The sequence below is a fragment of the Equus przewalskii genome, chromosome 23, assembly GCF_037783145.1.
Source record: "Equus przewalskii isolate Varuska chromosome 23, EquPr2, whole genome shotgun sequence".
Lineage (NCBI taxonomy): Eukaryota > Metazoa > Chordata > Mammalia > Perissodactyla > Equidae > Equus > Equus przewalskii.
The window spans coordinates 4,260,246-4,283,725 of record NC_091853.1 but is presented as its reverse complement, the minus strand read 5'-3'; the positions used below and the strand labels follow the sequence as shown (position 1 = coordinate 4,283,725).

General features: G+C 39.9%; 2 long non-coding RNA genes across 2 annotated transcripts; one reads left to right on the top strand and one right to left on the bottom strand.

Moving 5' to 3' along the window:
• The first annotated feature begins 873 nt into the window (after positions 1-873).
• On the top strand, positions 874-23,015 carry LOC103540721 (uncharacterized). The gene is made up of 5 exons (XR_542306.2): positions 874-1,115; positions 2,448-2,507; positions 19,575-19,632; positions 19,752-21,060; positions 21,534-23,015. It is a non-coding gene; the product is annotated as an uncharacterized lncRNA (long non-coding RNA).
• On the bottom strand, positions 2,245-11,508 carry LOC139078975 (uncharacterized). Its single transcript, XR_011532199.1, has 3 exons — positions 11,333-11,508; positions 10,216-10,263; positions 2,245-2,533 (listed from the first exon to the last, which is right to left on the bottom strand). It is a non-coding gene; the product is annotated as an uncharacterized lncRNA (long non-coding RNA).
• Positions 23,016-23,480: the final 465 nt, after the last annotated feature.

Here is a 23,480-nt window from a genome sequence, read left to right as displayed (position 1 = left end):
CAGGTAATGCATTGTTTCATAGAGTAACCCATTTCATTTCATACTCCTTGCTTGGAGAAAAGATTAGTTTTCACTTTGATATCTCTTTTCAAGTATTTTCTTTGAGTATTTCCATAGCAACCACTACGTATGACACAAGCTTAGCTGAAACAGAGGATTTTCTCCTCTCAAATAATGGTGACATATTTCAAGTAGGAGGGACTTGAACATATCTTTCCATGGTAGAGTGATGCATGAGAGGGACAGAGAAAGGGAAGGAAGCGTGGGGAGGGAAAGAATGTGAGTGAGAGGTACAAAGAGTCTTCTCAATGAAAAAGAAAAAAGAAAAAGGAAGGATAAGTAAAATTGGATTAGTCACAGAGCTGCTCAAATTATATTCTTCTATACATACCGCTCGCACGCGCACACACACACCGTACACACGTGTACACACACACACAGGTGTACAAGTAAGGAAAACATGCAATCAGAAGGGGGAAATCAGATTTGCGACCTTGTACCGGCTCTTAAACCCTGTGTTTCAGCAAAGTATTCTTTTTGCCTGCTGGTTGCTTGGAAATACTCTGAGGAGCTTGCCACATGCCTGTGTCTAGCCCCACAAGGGAGACACTCAGTAATGCGAATAGCATGCAAGTTTAAGAGATTAGAAAAGCAGGATGAGGGGCATGGCTGGTGGTGTAGTGGTTAAGTATGTGTGCTCCACTTCGGGGGCTGGGGTTCACAGGTTCGGATCCCAGGTACAGACCTGTACACCGCTCTTCAAGCCACGCTGTGGCAGTGTCCCACATATAACATAAAGGAAGATTGGCACAGATGTTAGCTCAGGAACAATCTTCCTCAGAAAAGCAGGATGGCCCATTATGATGTCATGCCACAGACTCAAAAAATTCTTAATGCTACACATCCAAAGAGTCCAGGTGGCCCCAGAGAAGAATAGATTGTTTTCGCTAGTTTCATAAGTGAAAGTCTGCCTGGCATCCTACTTTAGCTAGAAAACAACATCAAACAATGTATAGTTTTGTGGGCCAAGAAGTTTATGAGTAAAGAACAGATCAAGAGATAGGAAGTCTGTCTCCTAGCATCACATTGGCAACTATGTACCTGTTTGAGCTTGGGTAAGTCAGTTCCCCTCTAGGGCCCTCATTCTCTCATTTCTCGTTGTGAAATGAGAAGAGAGCACTGGATAATTCTAACAGATTGCATCACTTAGCAGTTTTTATATTGTAAATGACAAAAAAAATTCAACTTGGCTTAAAAATAAAGAAAATGTATTGGATTATGAAGTGGAAAATTCCAGAAGTGGGGCTGGCTTCAGATAAGGTTTAATGTAATGTCTCAGCAACGTCACCAAGAACCCAGTTTTGATATCAGTTCATCCTGAGACTGGTTCCAAGATGGCAGCCAGAAGTCTCAGGCCCGCATGTTACCTCACGTGGCAGGAAAGAGGGATGCATTTGCACTGGATTCCCAACAGGCAATCTGAAATTTACCCTGGTTGAACCAGCTTAGCTAGCAAATCCACCCCGTTAGCAATCACAGTGGCCTGGGGGAGAAAATGTCCTTATTGACTTAATGTAGATCATACATGCTCCAAAACTGGGACAGAGCCAGGATTCATTTTCCCTGGCAATACACGGATCTCTAAATGGAAATTAGAGACAGCCGAGAAAGCGGTGTGGGGAATTCTGAGGAGACAATCAACAAATGTCTACTTTGGGGTCTCTCCAGTTCTGACATATTCTATTTTCATTTTCTGCCCCAGTGGAGAAGCAAGTTGACTTTGAGCATGAAAGGAGATATCATTTGAAGATAGTTGCACGTGGAAGTTCCTACTGCCTTTGCATTTTGCCCTAACCATAACCCTGACAGGAAACTACCCCAAAACCTTTTGGTTCAAGGTCTTTTGGTCTTTGGACAGTTAATGAAAATGAAACATATAAAGAAGGAGAAAACACACACACATGGGCACACACAGACATACACATACACACTCCATATGAGAATATGTCCATTCTACTATATAGTCCTTGTCCTTTCTCTGTTTTGAACTTCTGGTCCCCAAAACTCATTTGAAGTTTTCTCTATGCTTTTAAAATTTGCACTGAAACCACTAAGTTTCTAAGAATTCCTGTAGGGAACTTGATTCTTGAAGAATAGAGACGCATTTCTCCTTCCTTCATTGTCCTTTCAACACATACATGCACACATGTATTACATTAAGGAAAAGACACCACTATCAGCAAATATGAGAATAAAGAGGTTTATTGGTTAGAACATTTCAGGCAGAGATAATAAAAGGCCAAATCCAAATGGTTTAAACAAGGAAATATATTATCTCACATAAAAAGAAATCCAGGGTTAGAACAGTTGTAGGTTGGTGAATTCATCAGCTCAACGATATCACTGAGGACCTAAATTCTTCTATGTTTCTACCATGTCTTCCTCAGCACGCTGGTGTATCTTCTTAGGGTGACTGACCTCCTCGTCTCAAGATGGGTGCCACAGCTGTAAGTATCACATACCGATAACAAATCTAAAAATAGCAAAGAGTAGTTTTTCCTTATGCTTCCTTTTAAAAAAGCAAAACAAAGTCTTTCCCCGGACCATTACCTCCCTCCAAACAGACTTCCCCTCTGTCTCTTTGGTCAGAATAGTGGCACATGCCCACTCTTATATATCCTTGGAAAGGTGAATTACCCTAGTTGGCTTGCCAATCAGATTCACTTTCTGATTTCCTGATACCTGAAGCTAACTGGGTCTGCTACATAGGATTTTCAGAAGAAAAAGCTCCAGGGAAGAATGTATGACATGAAACATTTCTCTTAAGCCCCACCCGCACTCTGCAGCAGACTTCCCCTCATCTTATTGGGCGGAAGTGGGGTTTTGTGAGATACCAGTATACGACAATACCAAAAATATGTACTGCAATCACTCCTGGATTGGAATTCATGTTCCTCTTCTTGTTACTGGCCACGAGAATGAGAGTAAATATCTTATCATCACTGAGCCTCAGTCTCTCTCTCTATAAAATGGGAATAGGATCACAAGACTATCCTCACCATATGCTTTTGAAAATTAAATGAAACAGATAGGAAGAAGTGGCACATAGATATGCTAGTATTCCATAGATATTACTTCCTTTCTTGTTTTCCCATTCTTTTTTACTTTCTCTCACCCCCTAGCCACCATCTATGGACCTAGAAAAAAGGGGATTACACAGCACAAAATGCATTAAATTTTCATGTAGCTGATTTTTAATTTATTTTTAAATTTGGGGATGCATTTATTATATGAAATAAATGTTAGCATATTAAATTTGCTCCATATTTCAGTCTTTATAACCCTGGTCCGCCTGGCTCCAGAGCTCATGGATTTGATGCATTACTCTGTCTCCCAAGTCACTTACTGGGGTTGTAGGAAAGCTGTTTATCTGTTGGTTAATAAATCAGGATGCGAATGGTTGGAAAATACGACCTCTTCAAAGGTCATAAGACTCTCTCACTTCTGTCACTTTTCTCTTACAATCTCCTATTAGAATTTTAATTTTAGATGGTTCTTTGGACCAGCGTTCATGTTGTAATTCTAAGTAGATATGTTCAGCTGGACTACGGAGATTTTGCTAAAGGTCACTGAAGCTGGAATCGAGGTAGTGAAGGCTTGATGAAAAAGTTGACTTCTGAACCAGATTTTGAAAGATGACCTGGAATTTGTTAGTAGGAAAAAGGGAAGGAGAACATTCTGGGCAGAGGAAACTACATGTGTAAAATCTTGGAGGAAAGAAAGAAAATGGCAAAATTATCAAAAGACAACAATTTCAATGCTTTGGAAGTGTGGCAGGAGATGTGGCTGGAAAACACAGCTCAAATGTTGAAGATCCTTTCATGCCATGCTAAGATATTTACCCTTTCTTCTGTCAACTATGAAAAACTACTAAAGGATTTAATCAGGGACGAGGCATGATCAGACTCATGTTTCAGTGAGACAATTCTCATGGGGGATCAAATGAGGATTTGGGGTGATTTCTGTCTATGTTTCTGGACACTTTCCCTAAGCTTCTCCAATAATCCTACTGATTTTATTGATTTTTAGGATTTAGAACTATTAAAATACTTTTTTGGTGGAAAATTTCATTAGAAACTGCCTTTTGGTTACTCTTTTTCTCTGTTTCAGTTTACCATCCAAAAAAAGTTTAAGTAAATCAGTTAGCCAAGGTTTTTCCTGGCAAAAGACAGCTACCTTTTTCTCAGGAGGTTATGCTTGCTTAAGACTCCAAAGTCTTCCTCCTCTACCAGAAATGCTATATCCTTCCTCAGTACGGAACTGACACAACTCTGCAGTCCCTAGTTGGAAAATGTCTTATAGATGAGAGACAATCTCTGGCTGTGGAGCTGTTGGTAATGATTTTTGGAGAATGGCCACAGTTTCGCAATGTAACCCTTGAATTTCTTCAAGTTCTTGGGTGAATTCCATCTAGTTTTAGTGATTTATTTACATTTAGTTTGACAATTTGATCTAGAAAATCCTGTTTATTCCTAATCCTTTTCTAACTAAGAACTAAATGATATACAGATTATTTTTTTCCACTTGAAATTAACATTTGGTGGATGTCATGTAGCAGCTGGGGTCTCATTAAGCTGTGCTCTGTAGCACATGGAAGCGTGAGTCCAGTACTTGAACCTTGATTCCACTGCAATAAGTTCCAGGATGGACTGCAGGCTGATGCTTTGCAAAGAAATGGAGAGGATCATCAAATAGGCATCAGATGAGGTGACCAAGACAATCAGACAGGAAAATGAATGGCTAATCTGTTTCTGACCATCTAAATGACTAATTTAAATCTAATACTACATGATCACCTCTCAGTTTAAAGCTTAAAGGATGCCTGAAGTCTCCTTACTCAAAGGCTTTCATTTGTCATACTTGATGTTTAACTAATTTAGTGCTAAATTTTAGATTAAGTTTATAAAGGGACATGTGAGGTCATATACATATGCAAATTCATTCATTCATTTATTTTCTTTATTCAGTCATACATTTTTACGTTATGTGCCACACACCGTATTAGGCATGGAGAATATAAACTCAAACAAGACCCTGTCTCCCAAGAAACTTAAATATGTAGCATTAAGCATCATGTTAAACTTGATAAAGATATGAATATGGAGAAAGAATATTACTAAGAAACATCAAAATCATTCCGAGGCATTGGGAAATGTTTCCTAGAGAGAGTAATGGCTGTATTTATTTTTAAACGATCAGTAGGAGATAGCTTGATTAAGAAGGTGGTGGAGCAGGGTGAGAGAGGAAATTACAGCAAAAGGAATGTTGTAAACAAAGGCAAGTGGCGTGAACAAGCAGAAGTGCAGACATCTCCAAAAAGCTTTAGTGAAGGGCAGACGGATGTGGGAGGTGGGCTGCAATGAGCTGACGGGAGAGGAAGCTATAATGGGAGCTTGAGGTCAGAATATAAAGAGTTTTCTGCTCCAAGCTAAAGAACTTAAGTTTTACCCAAAAAGCCACTTCTTCGGGTAGTTCTCCTTGGCGTCTGTGATTGATTAGGTCAAACTTCTCCTATAAATTCTTATAGCACCACAAACATCTTTTACGTGGAGTTTGTCACGGATGTTATTTTGGTTTGACTGGTATGATCGATTGTTCGATCTGTGTCTTTCCCCTTTACCAGATTGTAAGCCCTCTGTGCTTCTGCCCATTTACCTCATGTGCCGTTTCTATGTTTCCTTTACTGTAAGCTCCATGAGGGCAGGGACCCTGTTCATTTTGTTCAACTTTGTATCCCCAGAGCTTATTACAGTCCCTGGCACATGGTGGACATTCAACAAATGCTGGCTGACTGACTGAATGAATGAACGAATGTCAGCCATGGGGAGTCATTGAAAGTCCTTAGGAAATGAATGATTTGCTAGATTATGTTTACATTCTGGAAAGATCCATCTGGGAGCAGTCTTGAATGATGAGTTGGAAGAGGGTCAGACCAGAGGAGAGAAGAATAGGTACAGGAGTAGCACTGTTGAGAGTTACGTGAGAGTCTGAAGAAAAGCAGTGTGGGAGGGAGTGGCTTGAGAGAACAGATTTAAGAGCAGAAAACCGATTTATTGAGAAAAAGACATATTTATAGGTACTATAAAGCTTGGAATCTATATAGCTTTATATTGAATTGGATGAGGACACAAATGACATTGAGATGCCTAGCATGACTGTTGCAGGTTGGGTTTCCCAGGAAACAGACTCCAAGGCACAGATTGTGTGCAGGAGGTTTAGGAGGGAGCGCTTGGCATTAACACTTGGGGAAGGGAAGGGAAGGGAAAGGAAGCAAAGGGAAAGGGAGGGAGCAGGGTTTGCCAGAGAAAGAAGTTGGGTTCTGTTGCAGTCTCCATGAAGGCCGCAGCCAATCCTACAGAGAGCTCTGAAACTGAGATGGCCCTTCAGAGGAGGCCCGAATTTGGGGAGAGGCTGGAATTTTATACTTCTGAGTTAGTCGTTCATAGAACCAAGACTAGCCCAAGAAAGTGGCATAACCTTCGGCAAGGCAACTCTCTTCAGCCCAGGCAATTCTGAGGTGGTCTGATAGCTCAGGGCTGTTTGCCATCAACATTCTCAGCAGCTGGGGAAATACATATTTCAGTCAGCAAGGAGAGTGGCACATCACAGCAAGCGCTAGAACGAATCCCAATTTTGAGTAATTAAGGATATTTGAAGATAAATTTCAAGGGTAAGATGATTATTATTATTATATTAATTCAGTTTTTGAGCACAGAATTTAAAGTCTGTGGGTCACACCGTGAACCATGACCAAGAAAGAACAGTGTGGCAAAGTCAGCTCTAATCCCTCCTCCTGGTCCTGGGAGAGGAAGGGATTAAGAGAAGGGTGGACTTGAGGGAGGCGAGCGGGAAGTTCTGTCATCAAGAGATATTCAGATGTGCTTGAAAGAACAGATTGAAGAAAGCGTAGAAAGGAAATAGGACTGTCTTCCACTTCCAGCCATCAGAAGCACGAAAATGTGACCCACGCCCAGGAGACACATCAGTTTGCAGAAGGAGATCCAGGAATGACAGAGATGATGAAACTAACGAACAAGGACCTTGAAACATCTTCGATAAATATGTTCCATATGCTTAAGGATGTAAAAAAAATCCAAACATAGTGAAGAGATAAATAGAAGACATAAAAAAGAACCAAATGGAACTTCTAGAGATAAAAAATGCAATATCCGAAATAAAAATTTTGCTGAGTGACATTAACAGTGGATTAGACCCTAGGGAAAACTCAGCAGACTTGAAGACAGAGCAGCTGTTCAAAATCAATCACAAGGAGGAAAATAAAAAACAACAACAACAAAAAACTGGAAAAAGATGAGGATGGGCAGGGTTCCAGAGGCGCAGAGGAAGTGTCTACTGGGAGGTCTTCAGGGAATATGATCCTGGAATAAACTTCAGCTGGACAGGACAGAGATTGGAGTCAAGGAGAAGACATAGGCTGAAGAGCTTGGCCCTAGGATATGCGGTGGATTGCTGCCATCATTTATTTATTTTAAAAATGCTTACTAAGGCATACCACCATTTATTGAGTGATATGTGCCATACTTTGAACCAGCCCCAGGAGATCCAAAGATGTACAAGACATAGTTTACGGTCTATAAAGAGAGGCAGGCAAGTAAGCAGGCAAGGGCAGAACAGGATGCTAAGTACTACGATGCGGTGTGGACATTTAAGGAGGTCACTCCTTTTCAGGGTCATGCAAGCACAGAGTCAGCACTTGCCTGTCCTGAGCCTCCTTAAACTTGGTACCCTGGATGCTTCTCTTGTCTGGGCCCTGGGCAGGACAAGTGAATCCTATTAGAAAGAACTGCTGCCTTTAGGACTAAGCTACTCAAGGTTTCTACTGCTCTTCAATGTCATTGCCTTCATAAGGGAATCCAGGGTTTGAGGGAAGCCTGAGCGTCTGGCTCCTGGAGAAGAACTGCTCATCTGTGAACCCTCAGCTCTAGCAGCCCTCCCTAACCAGCACCATGGCTAAAAAGACAACAAACAGAAACAAATAGCCAGTTAGATGGAGGTCAGAGCTTCCGCCTTTGCAGCCAGTGTGCCTTTTACATCCTTCTGTCTTCTCACCAATAACACTTTATTGTATGTCGGTCTTTCTTACTAAAAAGTATCCTATTGAGTTTTTTTATTTTGAAAAAGCATTTTTTATTATGGCAAAAAAAATATGTAGGAAACTTTTCCGTTCTAACCATTTTTAAATATACAATTCAGTGGCATTAGTTACATTCACAATGTTCTGCAACCATCACCAGTATCTATTTCCAAAATTCAATTCAACACAATTTTAGTCTAATTCAATTTTAGTATCTTTATCACAGTGCAGAGCACAAGTGTGATTTTATCAATATTTATTGAATGAATTGTTGAATGGATGCATGAATTAGTATAACAGTCAAGAGATTGACTATAAATACACGGTAATTAACATTCCCATTGCTGCTATGCAAAAAATGACAGAGAATAGAGGTTGTAAAATTTAAACAAGTTGTAGATAGTTAGTAGAAGTGGCTACATCAGAGGAAATATCTTTAGAAAGAGAACTTGTGCTAGAAGAATCATGGCATGCTTTTGAAGAAGAAGTTACATGAAGGAACTCAATGACCTCCACAAGCAGGTGACAAATTCCCTTGCCAAGAGACAACTTTCAAAAGAGGCGGGCCTGATGGCCTTTCGCCGGTGGTTTGACTCCTGACGCTGTTTAGGAGTACTCAAGAGTTTGACAAGGTCCCCTAGGAGGAGGACTTGCTGGTCCTATTACCATGTTTAGATCTGAAAAAAATAGATTGACAATAATAACTCTTCTCTGTGCTTTATCATTGTGTGAGTTTCAGAGCACCAGGCAAAGAAGGAAGGTAAAGAGTGACTTGATTTCATGGTGATGGCGCAGGTCTGTCTACAGGTTGAGACAGGAAAGAGGGGCAGAATAACAATCAGAAATCTTAGGTCATAAAGAAAAATCAACAAGCATTGTTTTCTTCTAGTGAAAATTTTCCAAATATGTTGAGCATATTGTCTAGTTTGCTAGGGTCTCCCTGCTTCACTCTGTACTAAGAGGAACTGGTTATCTGACTGTGCTGTCTGTCAACCAGAAGGGCCTGGTGTGGTCCCGTGTAGAGGCCCATGAGGAACAGTAGCCCATTAAGACATTCCTGACAATGGGGCCCAGAAGAGTCAGAAGCACAGATGTAAGGCTCTTCTTGGCCACCTACTGGATCTATGACTTCTTTTTGGTTTTGTATGTTCATATTATACATATTTAGATAACTGTTATGACAATTATGATAAAGCAAACACCATAAATTATTCTCTGACTAACTTTTTCTACCACTTGAAGTAACTGTCTGGTCCACTCCTAACCTCCAAACAAATCTAAAAAGAGCTTATGGCATCTCCCTCCACGGACACCAGCGAGGAGATTTGGTACAGGAACGAGATTCACAGTTAACTTTAGCCCGTACAAAAGCTCTTCCCACTGTTGCAAGAGAAAAAGAAGTTTTCACCCAATGTGTTTTCAGTTACCGGATTCTCTTTCTTCATGGGAAAAAAGCCCTGCAATTATGGTAGTTGCCATCAAGAGAATAATGGTAACTAGGAGAAAAGAAACAGGCTGCATGGGCTCTGTCTAGCAATCCATCTGTACTAAGTAACACAACGAAATCCTTCAATCTCGTGTCCAGGAGACTTTTTTAGTAAAACTCAACCATCCGCTGATTCTTTCCCTTTGTGTATTTCCCCACTCCTGCTCCCAACTATCTCATATAACTCTATATGTCAGAGAATCTGGACCAGGAATCCAGACCAAAAGACAAAAACACAAAATATCAGCTTAAAGCTACTAGAAAGATAACTTTAATGTTATTTATAAATTTAAAGTTCAGCTTCTGTAGGCTTTAGCAAATATCATATAAACATACACAAAGACAATTTATAGGTTCTGTAGCTCTAAACTATTGTGGTTCCTAAAAAGATCCCGAGAGGAGGACACAAGGATACTTAGGAGCAAGGTGGGCTTAGGGCCAGGACTGACTTCAGGTACACATTTGGTGGGGAGTGCAGTTTTAAAGTTTTCTTTGAAATTCTACCATTTCTTTGGCTCCTTTTAAGATTCAAATGCCCTGTTTGAGAAACTCCACTGAGAAATTTATTACTCACTAAAGCTTCGGCACAGATTCTTTTCTCAGAGAAAGAGAGAGGCAGGACCTGAAAAGAAGAAAGAAAAAAAAAAAAGCGTAGGTGAAGGTTATGTCAGTGCTGGTATCTTTTGAAGGCAGAGGATAAGAAAGCTCTAGACCAAGGCCAGCAGGCAAGTGGTAACACTGAGAAGGAACTGCCAGCTCGAGGGCACAGTAAAGGTTAAGAAAGGCGAGGGCGCCAAATGAACTTCGCTTTAGGGTTTGGCGCCAAACTAGCTTCAACACTCATCACCTTCGCCCTCCAGCCCGCTCTCGCTTTCCCCTAGCTTCTCTCCTGAGCTTTGTCTGCTCAGTGATGGGTCAAAGAACCTCTTCTCTTGGTTCTTTTTATTTTCTTTGTAATGTAAATATCCTTGAGAGGGATCGTACCTGAGTCACTGACACTTTAGTGTAAAATAATCAGAAAGCTTTCTTCAGTCACAGGAGAATTGATATGAGCATTCCAGCTGCTGGCTGGGGATGCTTTGGGGAAGAGATTGACAAAGGAGGATAAAAAGAAGAGGACAGGCACAGAAGAGGAGAAAGGGACATCAAAACATCCTCTCTGATGTAACAGGATCTCTAGCCCCACTGCTGGCCACACTCCTCAGATTTCTTCCTCTCTTGTCCTCAGTGCCACGTTTTCTGGGGCTGTTCTCAACTGCAGTGCGTGCTCACACGTGTGTGTACCTGCCCAGTAAGTGTCCTGCAGTCTAGCATTCTAGTATATAGTACACACATAGTACATAGGAAGTATTCTGGAATTCTGTCTTGTTATGAATACAGGTTTACTGTGGTCACTTGGAGAGGTGATCAGCAAAAAAGAAGAGCTCACAAAGTGTCTTTCATCTCACTGCAGAAACTACTAAAACCATGAATTTCCTTCTCCAGCTACTAAACTGATAAACCTATTTTTTTCCGCAAAAGATTAAAATTGTATCCACAGAGGCAACCTCAAAGCAGAGTTAGTTGTTGTTCTGGAAGCAGGCTGACACATTTTCTAGGATTCTAGGACAAAGGGACAATCAGCTATAAAGTTTCTGAATGACCTATTCCAGGATATAAAATATAAATCCACTTTGGAACAAGCCATTTACCTGCAGTCCAAGACAGAAAACCATCTTCTCAGGTGAGGAAAGGGAGGGAGGGGGACGCAGATGATGCAGCAGAGGAAACAGAATGCCTGCGAGCACAGGCAGTCCTCTCTAGAAGCGGCATTTGCAGCTCCCCCTGCTTCTGCGTGTTCGTTTCGCTTGAGACTCATTCTTACTCTGACACCTTCAGGAAACTTGTAGACCAACTTTTTCTTTCTTTTTCTTTTTTTTAAACTGTGCACATTTATTGTAATTTTAAAGATACATCGGGACTTATTTCTACAATTTATGTTTCTTCCTTTTGCCATGACTTTTTTTTTTTTTTTGAGGAAGATTAGCCCTGAGTAAACATCTGCTGCCAGTCCTCCTCTTTTTGCTGAGGAAGATTGGCCCTGAGCTGACATCCGTGCCCATCTTCCTCTAGCTTATATGTGGGAAGCCTGACATAGCATGGCTTGATGAATGGTGCATAGGTCTGTGCCTGGGATCCCAACTGGCAAACCTCAGGCCACTGAAGGGAAACACGTGAACTTAACCACTACTCCACTGGGCTGGCCCCAGGTTTTTCTTTTTTAATAACATGCTGCCATAAAAACACTGTATGACCTGAAGAGGAGGCAGAAACAAGCTCCTATGGGATCCTTGACAGGTCCAGCTGACCCAGGCTGTCACTTAGGTTCTATTCATTCACATTTACTCTACACTCAGGTCTTATAGCTCTGGCAACTTATGGTTGATCATTTTCCTTAGACATAAAAGCCTGTGCTCTAAAATTTTTCAAGACTCAAAATAGTATCGTGGTTGTTTCCCAGGACTTTTTGGTCCTGTAATCAATCAGTCACACTTTACAGACTGAGACCTAAATCATTTGAAGCAGTTTTGGGTCTTTCCTCCATATCTGTTATTTAAATGGAAATCCCATGAATGAGAATAGATTCTAATTCATATCTCCTCAAGCAATAATCTAAATTAGGAATCGGCATCTTTTCTTTTTTTTTTTTACTGAAGTATAATTGACATACTCTAGCCTCTTAGTTTCAGGTGTACATCATAGTGATTTGATATTTATACACATTATGAAATGATCACCAAAGTAAGTCTAGTAACCATCTGTCACCATACAAAGTTATTACAACATTATCGACTATATTCTCCATGCTGTACATTACATCCCCATGACATTTATTTTTTATAACTAGGAGTTTGTACCTCTTGATCCTCTTCACCCATTTCATCTGCCTCCCAACCTCTCTGCCGTCTGTTAAATAGCAGTTTGTTTCCTGCATCTATGCATCTGTTTCTGTTTTGTTTGTTCATTTGTTTTGTTTTTTAGATTCCACATATAAATGAAATGAGATGGCATTTGTCTTTCTCTGACTTATTTCACTTAGCATAATACTTTCTATGCCCATCCATGTTGTCAAAAATAGCAAGATTTCATTCTTTTTATGGCTAAGTAATATTCCATTGTGTGTGTGTGTGTATATATATACACCACATCGTCTTTATCCATTTCTCTATCAGTGGACACCTAGGTTGTTTCCAAGTCTTGGCTACTGTAAATAATGCTGCAATGAACATGGGATAAATATATCTCTTTCGTTTTCTTCAGATAAATACCTTGAAATGGAATTGCTGCGTCATATGTTAGTTCTCTTAATTTTTTGAGGAACCTCTATACTCTGTAGAGTATATAGAACACTATACATAGTGGCCACACCAATTTACAATCCCACCAACAGTGTAGGAGGGTTCCCTTTTTTCCACATCCTTGCCAACACTTGTGATTTGTTGTCTTTTTGATAAAAGCCATTCTGTTGGTTGTGAGATGGTATCTCATTGTGGTTTTGATTTGTATTTCCCTGATGATTAGTGATGCTGAGCATCTTTTCATGTGCCTGTTGGCCATCTGTATGTCTTCTTTGGAAAGATGTCTATTCAAGTCCCCTGCCCATTTTTTAATTGGGTTGTTTGTTTTTTTGATATTAAGTTGTGTAGGTTCTTTATATATTTTCAATATTAATCCTTTATTGGATATATGGTTTCCAAATATCTTCTCCCATTCAGTTGCCTTTTCATTTTGTTGGTGGTTTTCTTCACTGTGCAAAAGCTTCTTAGTTTGATGTAATCCCATTGATTTATTTTTGTTTTTGTTGCCCTTGCTTGAGGAGACAAAAAAATATTGCTATGACCAATGCCAAAGAGCTGACTGCCTATGTTTTCTTCTAGGAGCTTTATGGTTTCAGGTCTTACATTCGAGTCTTTAAGCCATTTTGAATTTATTTTTGTATACAATGTAAGAAAGTGGTCCAGTTCCATTCTTTTTTCTTTTTTTTTTCTAGATTGGCACCTGAGCTAACAACGGTTGCCAATCTTCTTTTTTTTCTTTTTGCTTTTTCTCCCCAAATCCCCCCAGTACATAGTTGCATGTTTTAGTTGTAGGTCCTTCAAGTTGTGGCATATGGGACACCGCCTCAGCATGGCTTGATGAGCGATGCCATGTCCGCACCCAGGATCCAAACCAGAGAAACCCTGAGCTGCTGAAGCGGAGCGCGCAAACTTAATCACTCAGCCACGGGGCCGGCCCCCTCATTCTTTTACATGTAGCTGTCCAGTTTTTCCAATGTAATTTATTGAAGAGACTGTTTTGTCCCAATTGTATATTCTTGCCTCCTTTTTCATAAATTAACCAACTAAATATGTGTGGGTTTATTTCTTGGCTCTCTATTCTATCCCATTGATTGATGTGTCTATTTTTGCGTCAGTCCCATACTGTTTTGATTATTATAGCTTTGTAGTATAGTTTGAATTCAGGGAGTGGGATACCTCCAGGTTTCTTCTTCTTTCTCAAGGTTGCTTTGGCTGTTTGGGATCTTTGGTGGTTTCATACAAATTTTAGGATTCTTTGTTCTGGTTCTGTGAAAAATCCTATTGTTAATTTGATGGGGCTTGCACTGAATCTGTAGATTGCTTTGGGTAGTATGGAGTTTTTAACAATACTGATTCTTCCAATCCATGAGCACAGTGTATCTTTCCATTTATTCATGTTGTCTTCAATTTCTGTTGTCTTATATCTTATAGTTTTCAGAATACAGGTCTTTCACCTTCTTAGCTAAATTTATTCCTAGGTATTTTATTCTTTTCGATGTAATTATAAACGAGATTATTTTCTTAATTTCTGTTTCTGATAGTTCATTATTAGTGTACAGAAATGCAACCAATTTCTGTATATTAGTTTTGTATCCCTCAGTTTACTGAATTCATTTATTAGTTCTAATAGTTTTTTGGTGGAGCTTTAGGGTTTTCTATATATAGTATCATGTCACCTGCAAATAGTGACAGTTTTACTTCTTCCTTTCCAATTTTATGGCTTTTATTCCTTTTTCCTATCTGATTGCTGCAGCTAGGACTTCCAATACTATGTTGAATAAAAGTGACAAGAGTAGGCATCCTTGTCTTGTTTATGATCTTAGAGGAAAAGCTTTCCGCTTTTCACCATAGAGTATGAAGTTAGCTGTGGGTTTATCATATATGGAAAGTCAGCACTTTTTCTGAAGAGGGCCACATAATAAATATTTTAGGATTTCAGGCCAAATGGTCTCAACTTTGCCTTTGTAGCTGGAAAGCACTCAGGGCTTAAACAAATGGGTGTGGCTGTGTTCCAGCAAACTCTTATTTACATAAACAGTTAGCAGCTGGATTTGTCCTGAGCCATGGTTTGCTGACCCCTGATCCAGATGGTTCTTTAAAACACTCTCTTTCTTTCATTTTTATGTACTCTTTATTACCACTATCTGAGAGTTATGAAAGTTCCTAAATTGACATAAACTATCTGTACATTCATGTGATTTTCTTAAAATTGCAACATAAGAATGTACTTTTCAATATTTATTTATCATAAACTTAAAGATAAAAAACAATAAATTTCATCTGGCTAAATTCCAATTCTTTCTTTGAATACATAAGCATATTTTTATGCAGTTGTAATTTGTGTATGTATTTCATTTTTTTATTTTATGATTTACACAATATCCTTTTGTAGAGCCATTGTTATATATTAATATATTTTACTTACTTATTTTTAAAGATTATGTGATAAGTATTTCATTATACTTATAAAGCTAGCTTGCTAAAAATTCTCTTATTGTTAAATATTTGGACTTTTTCCCATTAGCTAAAAGGACTGCTATGAAAATCTTTGTGCAAGTGACACACAACAAAGTTAAAATCCAAATGTAAAAGCCGTATCACTTCTGCTAGCTCTACTAATTATTAAGCTCAACTATGGTGACATTATACACTCAAAAACACAACCAGATAGTAATTTTTTTGTAAAGGCAACCAGATTATAAATTTGTTTAATTGCCCATCACATTGAATGATGTCAGAAGACTATCCTACACAACTTTTTCTAAGAAATGTGATTTGATCTTAAATTGTTTTTGGTCTGTATTCCTCTACAGATAGCATATATTCCTTCACAGATTCGATGACGTATCTCAATGTTACTATACAAGCTCACATGTGCCAATGGCTTAAATACTTCAATCTATGTTCAAATACTGTATTTTAGTATTCTGTATAAGACAGTTTCATTAACATTGTCAACAACTGCATAATTAACCTCCAGATACTGTCATGCTCAAACTCAATATTGTCTTTTTCTAAAATGGGGAAAGTTGACTCTAAAGGTTGGTAGTTTCCTATTAGAATACAAATCTTTTCCCCAGCACAGAGCTCAGATATTGCTTGGTATTTCCAGAGTCAGACGTAGATTCTTGACTGTTAGTTTCAATGGACACTGAGGTCTGAAATAGCAGAGAGGGCTGAGGGGGGACATTAGAAGAATTCTTAGTAGGAAAGGGCTTTCTCAGGATGGCTCTCATTCAACCGGAGCATCTCAGAAATACAAATCCCCTACTTAAAACAATTGAGGCCACTAGGCACCCAAATATAGACGGGTTTGTAACTTTCGTTCCACCTATTTGCATCTTTAGGCACTTAAGTCAGCAAGAGACACCTTTATAAAGGACAAGTACTCTAGATCAATGCTTCTCAAACGATCAGTGGTAAAGAACCAGTGTTTTTCATTTTCAAAATGCCATCAATTGATATTTTTATAAAACACAATAAAAATAATGATCATAAAAATAAATTAAAAACACGCAAAATGCCAGCTCTCAATTTTGCATTTACTATTGGAGACAATTTTTATTTTTTTATTATTAGAATTAATATAAATATATTTACCATATTTATATTAGAGATTATATTAAATTAGAGTCAAATATAATCAGAACAAACACAGCATAGGTAAAATTGTAAAACAGTACACATTTTTCATTGAAAATGTGTGTATAGGTAAGTAGTCTAGATTTTACCTAGCCATTGTAAACAGGTCTGAGGCGTAAACTTAGGGAAGCACCAGTGTAGACGGCTTGGGCTTTAGAGTCAAGATACCTGGTCGTGTCTCAGTCTCTTACTGGCTGTGTGATCTGAGACGACTTGCTGTCTTAGCCCCATTTCTTCATTTGTAAAGTATGGATAAAAGCAAAATCAAATAGGGGGCTGGCCCCATGGCGTAGTGTTTAAGTTTGGCAGCCCATGGTTCGCAGGTTTGGATCCTGGGCATGGACCTACACTACTCGTCAGCCACGCTATGGCAGCATCCAACATATGAAGTGGAAGGAGATTGGCACAGACGTTAGCTCAGGGCTAATCTTCCTCAGAAAAAATAAATAAAATAAAATAGTGTTGTTTGTGAGGATCAAGTAAAACAGAACATGTAAAGTTCTTAGGGTAGTATCTGGCATGGTAGATACTGAAAAAATGATGGCCAGGATTTCCATTATGGTGTTAGCCAGCATGGCAAAGGTTTAAGGAGACTTAGTGATGAAAAATGTAAAGAGTAGGCATGCATCTCACTTCTGGGTACCATCTAATAAAAGGAGTCAGATATACATTGAAAATCCCACAGCATAATAGACCACTAAGCTAATAAGAGTTTAGCAAGGCTGCCAGATGCAAATTCAATTTACGCTATCAATAACCAACAAGAAACTGTGATAGAAAGTGAGATGCCATTCATAATGTCAAGAATCGCTAAAGTTTCTAGGAATCGAAAAAACAAGGAACACACAAAATTTTATGGATAAATCTTTTAAATTCTATTAAAAGACACAAAAGAAGACATGAATAATGAATAAATGAATGGAATTATTTGAAACTATAAATTTGTCAGTTCTCCCTTAAATTTATTTATATATCAATATATTCCAATATAAACTCCAGCAGAAATTTTTGAGAAACTTGACAAACTGATTCTAAAGTCTACATTGAAGAATTAGGTTTAACTAATAGTTTTCAATTTTGTGTGCATGCAAACACATACACACACAAAGAGCAAACAAAATAGTATACACCAACACAACAGCAGACAAACAAAACATGGAACAGATAAGAACGCCCAGGAACAGAGCATGTGTGTAAGGAAACGACATATGTCAGAGACAGGGAATACATAAATTATTTCGTAGATGCTGCTAAGAAAGCTGGCTCACTTATTAAGAAAAACATTCCTACTTCATGCCATATATACAATGAACTCCAGATGGCTTAAAGACCAAAATGAGAAACTTTAAAGCTAGTGGGAGAAAATATGATCTTAGGGTGGAAAAAGATTTTTTTAAACAAAATTCTATAAGCACAAACTATAAGGTAGAAAATTGTTGGATCTGACTATATAAACATTAAAGATTTTTATTCAACATGGGCACAATAGACAGGATTAATAGATGTGTACCATACTAACAAAAGAAGTTGCAAAGTTTAAAATCAATGGAATTAATACTTAGATTATAAAAGGAATTCCTATTAATCATTGAAAAAAGTAGGAAAGTGAGTAAAGGATATGAATAGGCGATACACAAGAGGGGAAACCTGAATGACTCAAGTTAAAGAGATCCTCAACCTCAGCCGTAGTAAGAGAGATAAAAATTAAAACAATATTAGGCCACTTAATACTCAATTGGCAAAAATTTAAGAATTAGAGGACTCCAAGTTTTCAACAAGTTGGGAAAAACAGGAATCCACATGCATAGCTGGTGGGAGTGGGAACTGGGACAGTCGTTCTGGAAGGTATTCTGGCAGCTCTTAGGACCCTACAGTACAGCAGTCTCTCTCCTGGGAACATGCCTGAAAAATTCTTGCAGAGACTCATAAGGCACCACATAGAATAATGTACACAGCAGCATTATTTGTAACAGCAAAGAACTGTCCATTATCAGATGGAATACCACGTAGCTGTCAGAAGTGATGATTTAGTGAGTATACGTTAAAACACAGTATTGAGTAAGAAAGAAATCTAATGAGACACTATTATGTAAGCTAAACGCACACACATACACAAAATACCACTAAATATTTCTCACAGATACACACATGATATTAAGAACACATGTTAAACATCTTAGAGGAGGTGCCTACTTGATGATAAGGCATAGTAATGGAAGATGGGGGATAAAGGGGAAACTGAAATAAAACAAGAAAGGGATCTTGTGGGATCAAGCATAGTAGTGTGCCATGAATCAAGAGAGGTATTTGATTAAATCAAAGCTCTGCACCTAAAATTCAAAAATTTAAAAAAAAAAAAAATGGCATCCACAGTATGGAACTGAGTGTTACAGATGGCACGCTTGGATCCCAGTAGACACTTTCCTAAGCACGTGGAAACACGTGAGCCCCACAGGATAGAAAATGCAGATTGAGACACTGTTCTTAAATTCATGAACTATGGTTCTCCCAGATTGTTCTTCAGTCTCTAGAAGCTCTTTTCCATTCTGCAATACTAGTGAAGATTAGCCAAGTGGGGAGCAGAGGGCATGGTTTCTCCATCCTGAGAAGCTGGTGACAAAGCTGCCTCCTGGCTGAGGTATCCTAGAGACGCTCGATTATGTTCTTCCCTGAGCAGTATTTTCCATGTTTCTCCTCTACACGCTGGCAGTAGCAAATGTCTTACCATGGCTGCCGTCCAGAGAATTCGAAACCAGAGCTTTGCTCTGGGCGAGGATCCAGGAGAGTAATTAGGATTCCACAGCTGAAGAGCCCCAAACTTTAAGGAGGACCCAGAGGCTACACTGACTGCGTCTTCAAGCCTTTGTGAGTTGAAGAGGGAAAAAGGCTGGAAGCCCTCAGTCATTTTCGAGTCTATGTGCTGGCCTTACTTTGATTTTTGTTCTTGTTACAGGATGCCCAGATGTTTAGGAAGACTTCCAGAGCAAAAGGGGGCACATTACCCAGGATAGGTATATATTTGTGTTTTAGTTCTTGCCCCATTTCCAACTGCATATGAAGATTAGTTTGGTAAAATTTTCCTGGTGAGTTCTGTGTTCATGAAGGGACTGAAGTGTGTTTATCTTTTCAGTGTGGGAGAAACACCAGGTGTTAACAAATAAACAGGATCCCACATAAGGTGACAAGAGGCATCTGAACGTCCTTCCAATCTCATATCAAACGTCCTCCAATAAACTGAAAGTCCCATTGTTCTTATTAATGGTAAAAATTACCATTTTAAACATCTATAGTGTTGTAAGCTTTTTATAAACAAAATCTTATTTCATAATTTTAACAGAACGGTAAGTAGCTATTGTCGTTCCTAGTTTACAAGTAAAGAATGGTTTCAGAGAGGTCGCTGCCTTGCCCAAGGTGACACAGCTAGGATACAGCAAATCCAAGATGCGACCCAGGTCTACATGGGTCCACCTGTATAGCCTTACACCATCTCAGTATTGATATTAAAGCTTGTTAAGATACAGATGTATTTTATCCAGCAGATTGCAAGCTGAGTCATCCTCAAAACCTCAGTATTATTGATTGGTTCAAATTAGGGAGATATGGCCTAAAAAGCAGGACCTTGAAAGAATGAAGCACAGAAAACTTAAAAAGCTGCCAAGATTGGGAGCACTCACCACCTAAGAAGAGCAGAATAGTGCCCAGCGCACAGAGGAGGCCTCATCAGTGCAATCCCTTCCCTTCCTGTCTTGCCTGAGCTGCACGGCGGAATGACAGGGGGAGAAGGCTGGACGCCAGAGACCCTGGATCCTAGAAGAAGGCGCAACAAAAAGTCGAAGGTCCTCTGAACAGGTGATAAGAGACGCTCCAAGGCGGACAATCTATTTTGTCAAACACACCAAAGGCGAGCCCTCTCTATTCACACGAGGGCTGTTCCCTGTGCCATTTTTGAGTTAAGATGGATGGTCCCGAAGTGTGGCACAGGTTTTGATTCTATCTCCTTACCTGGAAGTCTACCTGAGGATTCGCCAGGAAGGAGCCTGTAGCTGGTCGTCGTTCCCCGGGCGTTTCCCTGGATAGCCACGATGCCCTGTGATAAGTGCTCGTCATAACTGTAGTTGCAGCAACAGCAACCACTAACTAAGCACGTGGAATATGCTAGATGAGGCACCAAATTCCGTACGTATATGTATCATCTCATCTGATCCTCTCAACAGCCCTCAAAAGTTGACATCATTACTCCTACTTCGTGTATTTAATACGGAATAGAAAGGTCAAGTAATTTGCCCATGACCACCCAGCTGGTGTGTGGTGGTGCTGGAAATAATTTATTTCAGACTCCAAACATCGTATTCTTGACGCTTACATTGTATTCTTTGTTACTGTTACCCTCATCATCCATGATCTGGGGAAACTGAGGCACAGAGTGTTAATCCATTAAGGTAAGTGTTTGAGATAAATTTGAGACTTAAAAGCAAACATTTGCTTCGTAATTGTCCAGCCGTTCATTTTACTAATATTTATGGTGAGAATAATTAAATAATATAATGAATATCTACAGTGAAGTATAATTGAACATGGTAAATATATTACTAATAAATGAAAAAATAAACATTAGTGCAATCATAAGTGTTATTTCCTTCACAACTTACTGTCTTCCACTCAAAAGCCTTCTTTAATCTCCTCTAAAGCAGGAATTCTTAGTCCTGGTCCTAAAGGCTTCTGGATAGCATCTGGGGGTGGGAAGAGGAGGAGGTACACAGATTTGGTTAGGAAAAGGTGACATTTTTATTTCACTACCTCTAATTGAAATGTAATTTGTCAACTATAAATGTTGGCAACATTGGTAGCATTTAGGAATATCTGTAACTTTTCACCAATAGAAATTGCATATTTTTATATTATTATTTTACAGCTGTGACGAATGTCTTGAAATGTCATTTGTGCTTATCTCTACTTAAAAATCACAGTAGTTGTTAGACCTCCTGCTTAATCTAATCCTTTAATAAGGAAGCATACATGTATTACTTTCACATTTTGAGAAGTGCATCTCAGTGTAAGTACTCTCTTTGGTAAGCCTGCTCAGTTTCTTTTATGTATTTGAAGACATCGAGGAGAGTCCACGGGCTTTACCATAGAGAAGTCTGAGTGCTCTGCCCGGAGCCACGTGTCAGGGGAACTGTTCTGACAGGTGGGAGCTGGGTGCAGAGAGGGTGACCTGCCTGGCCTCTCCGAGCACGGGGCCTGGACCTAAGCCCAGCCTGAGAAACCTCTTCCCTCCGCCTCGCTCAGACCAGTGGATGTGCAGAGTGGGTCCTCTCTTTGCTCAGCTTGGTTCCTCATGGTCCCAGAAAGCGGCGCATCCCCCCGACAGAAAGTCAGCCCTTGGCGCCTCTCCAAACAAAGACGGAGGCTCAGGGCCTGCGGTGGCCGCTGGTCACTCAGGGGCTTGGTACTGACCCCGGGGTCTTGCCAGCCTTCCTGTGTGGTCCTGGCAAGTTCTTCAAGACTATGAGCTTGAAGCTCGTCTTGTCTAAATCAGGATAACAAGGTTTGATATTTGTACAGTGCTTTCTGACTTGACACCACGCCTGCACTGTCCCTTCAGCTCTCACTACGACGCTGTGGGGCCACGTAAGCACAGTCACCCCGTGGCACACAGGAGGGAGCAGGCCCTAAGAGGACAGGGAACTGGCCTCCATCCCGGAGGCACCTCCATCTCAGGGCTGGCACCCGGGTCTTTGGAGCCTCAGCAAAACACCCCTTCCTCAACCTGGACGCCTCACCCTGGTCCGCAGAAACAGCCTCTGGACACCCCGCTGCCAGCTGTTCCATCCTTAGGGACACATTTTCTCCGATGGCCCCTCAGTTCCTCCCACAGGATCCCTCTCCTGGCTCCACCAGCGCCTGACAGGCTGCCTCTGACCTGGCCTGGATCCCACCCTGCCTTGTAACGCTCTTGTGCGCTGTCCCTCACGCTGAACCTCAGGTCTGCACACACTCGTTCACTGACTCTGGACAAGTCACCTCAACTGCCTGAGCCTCATCTTCTCATCTAGAAATGGGGAGAACACTGATTTCAGCATTTGTCATGAAAGTAAATAAGATGCTTTTGCAGAACCATAAAATCCTTTATAAAGTGGCACTTGATGCTCCCAGCAACCAAAGTAAAGACAGGCTGGGAGGAGGTGAGGGGCAGAAGAAGGGGCTGGGGATGCACAGACCACTCAGGTCCTGGCTGTGACACCTTTACTTGTACATCCCTGGAAAAATTGCTCCGCCTTCCTGAGCCTCAGTCCTCATCTTTGATGGAAATATTTGATCTTCTTACTAAAGTTTTTGTGATGATAAAAGGAGATGATGTATCGAAGATCTTAATACAACGCCTGGCACTCAATAACTTGTGTGGTGGTGGTGGTATTATTATTATTTTCTCTCTTGGAGCAGAGTCTTTTCTCACAAATTTCATGTCCCACAACATTAAGCATAGTGTTTTGCCAGTAAAAGGTGCCAAAATATAATTTTTGAAGAAATGATTGATTTTTTTTAAATACTATGAGATAATAAAAGAGATAGGAACCACTGTAAATTTTTAAAAGGTCTATCTAACTATCCTGCCTCACAATTTTTTCCATGTTATAGAGAAAGTGAACATGCCTCAATTCTTGGGGTCCATCCCGGTTATTTCTCCACTTCTGAAGACTGTAGAATATGCTGTCTACATACATACATAATGAGAATATAACACTTCCTGGTCCGGTGCACAGGGAGCTTTCCAGGCTCCATCACTCCCATTAGATGGTGAGCTCCATGGGGACTGAGTCCACATTTACAGCTCTTCAAACCCTCCTGAGTTAGCGGA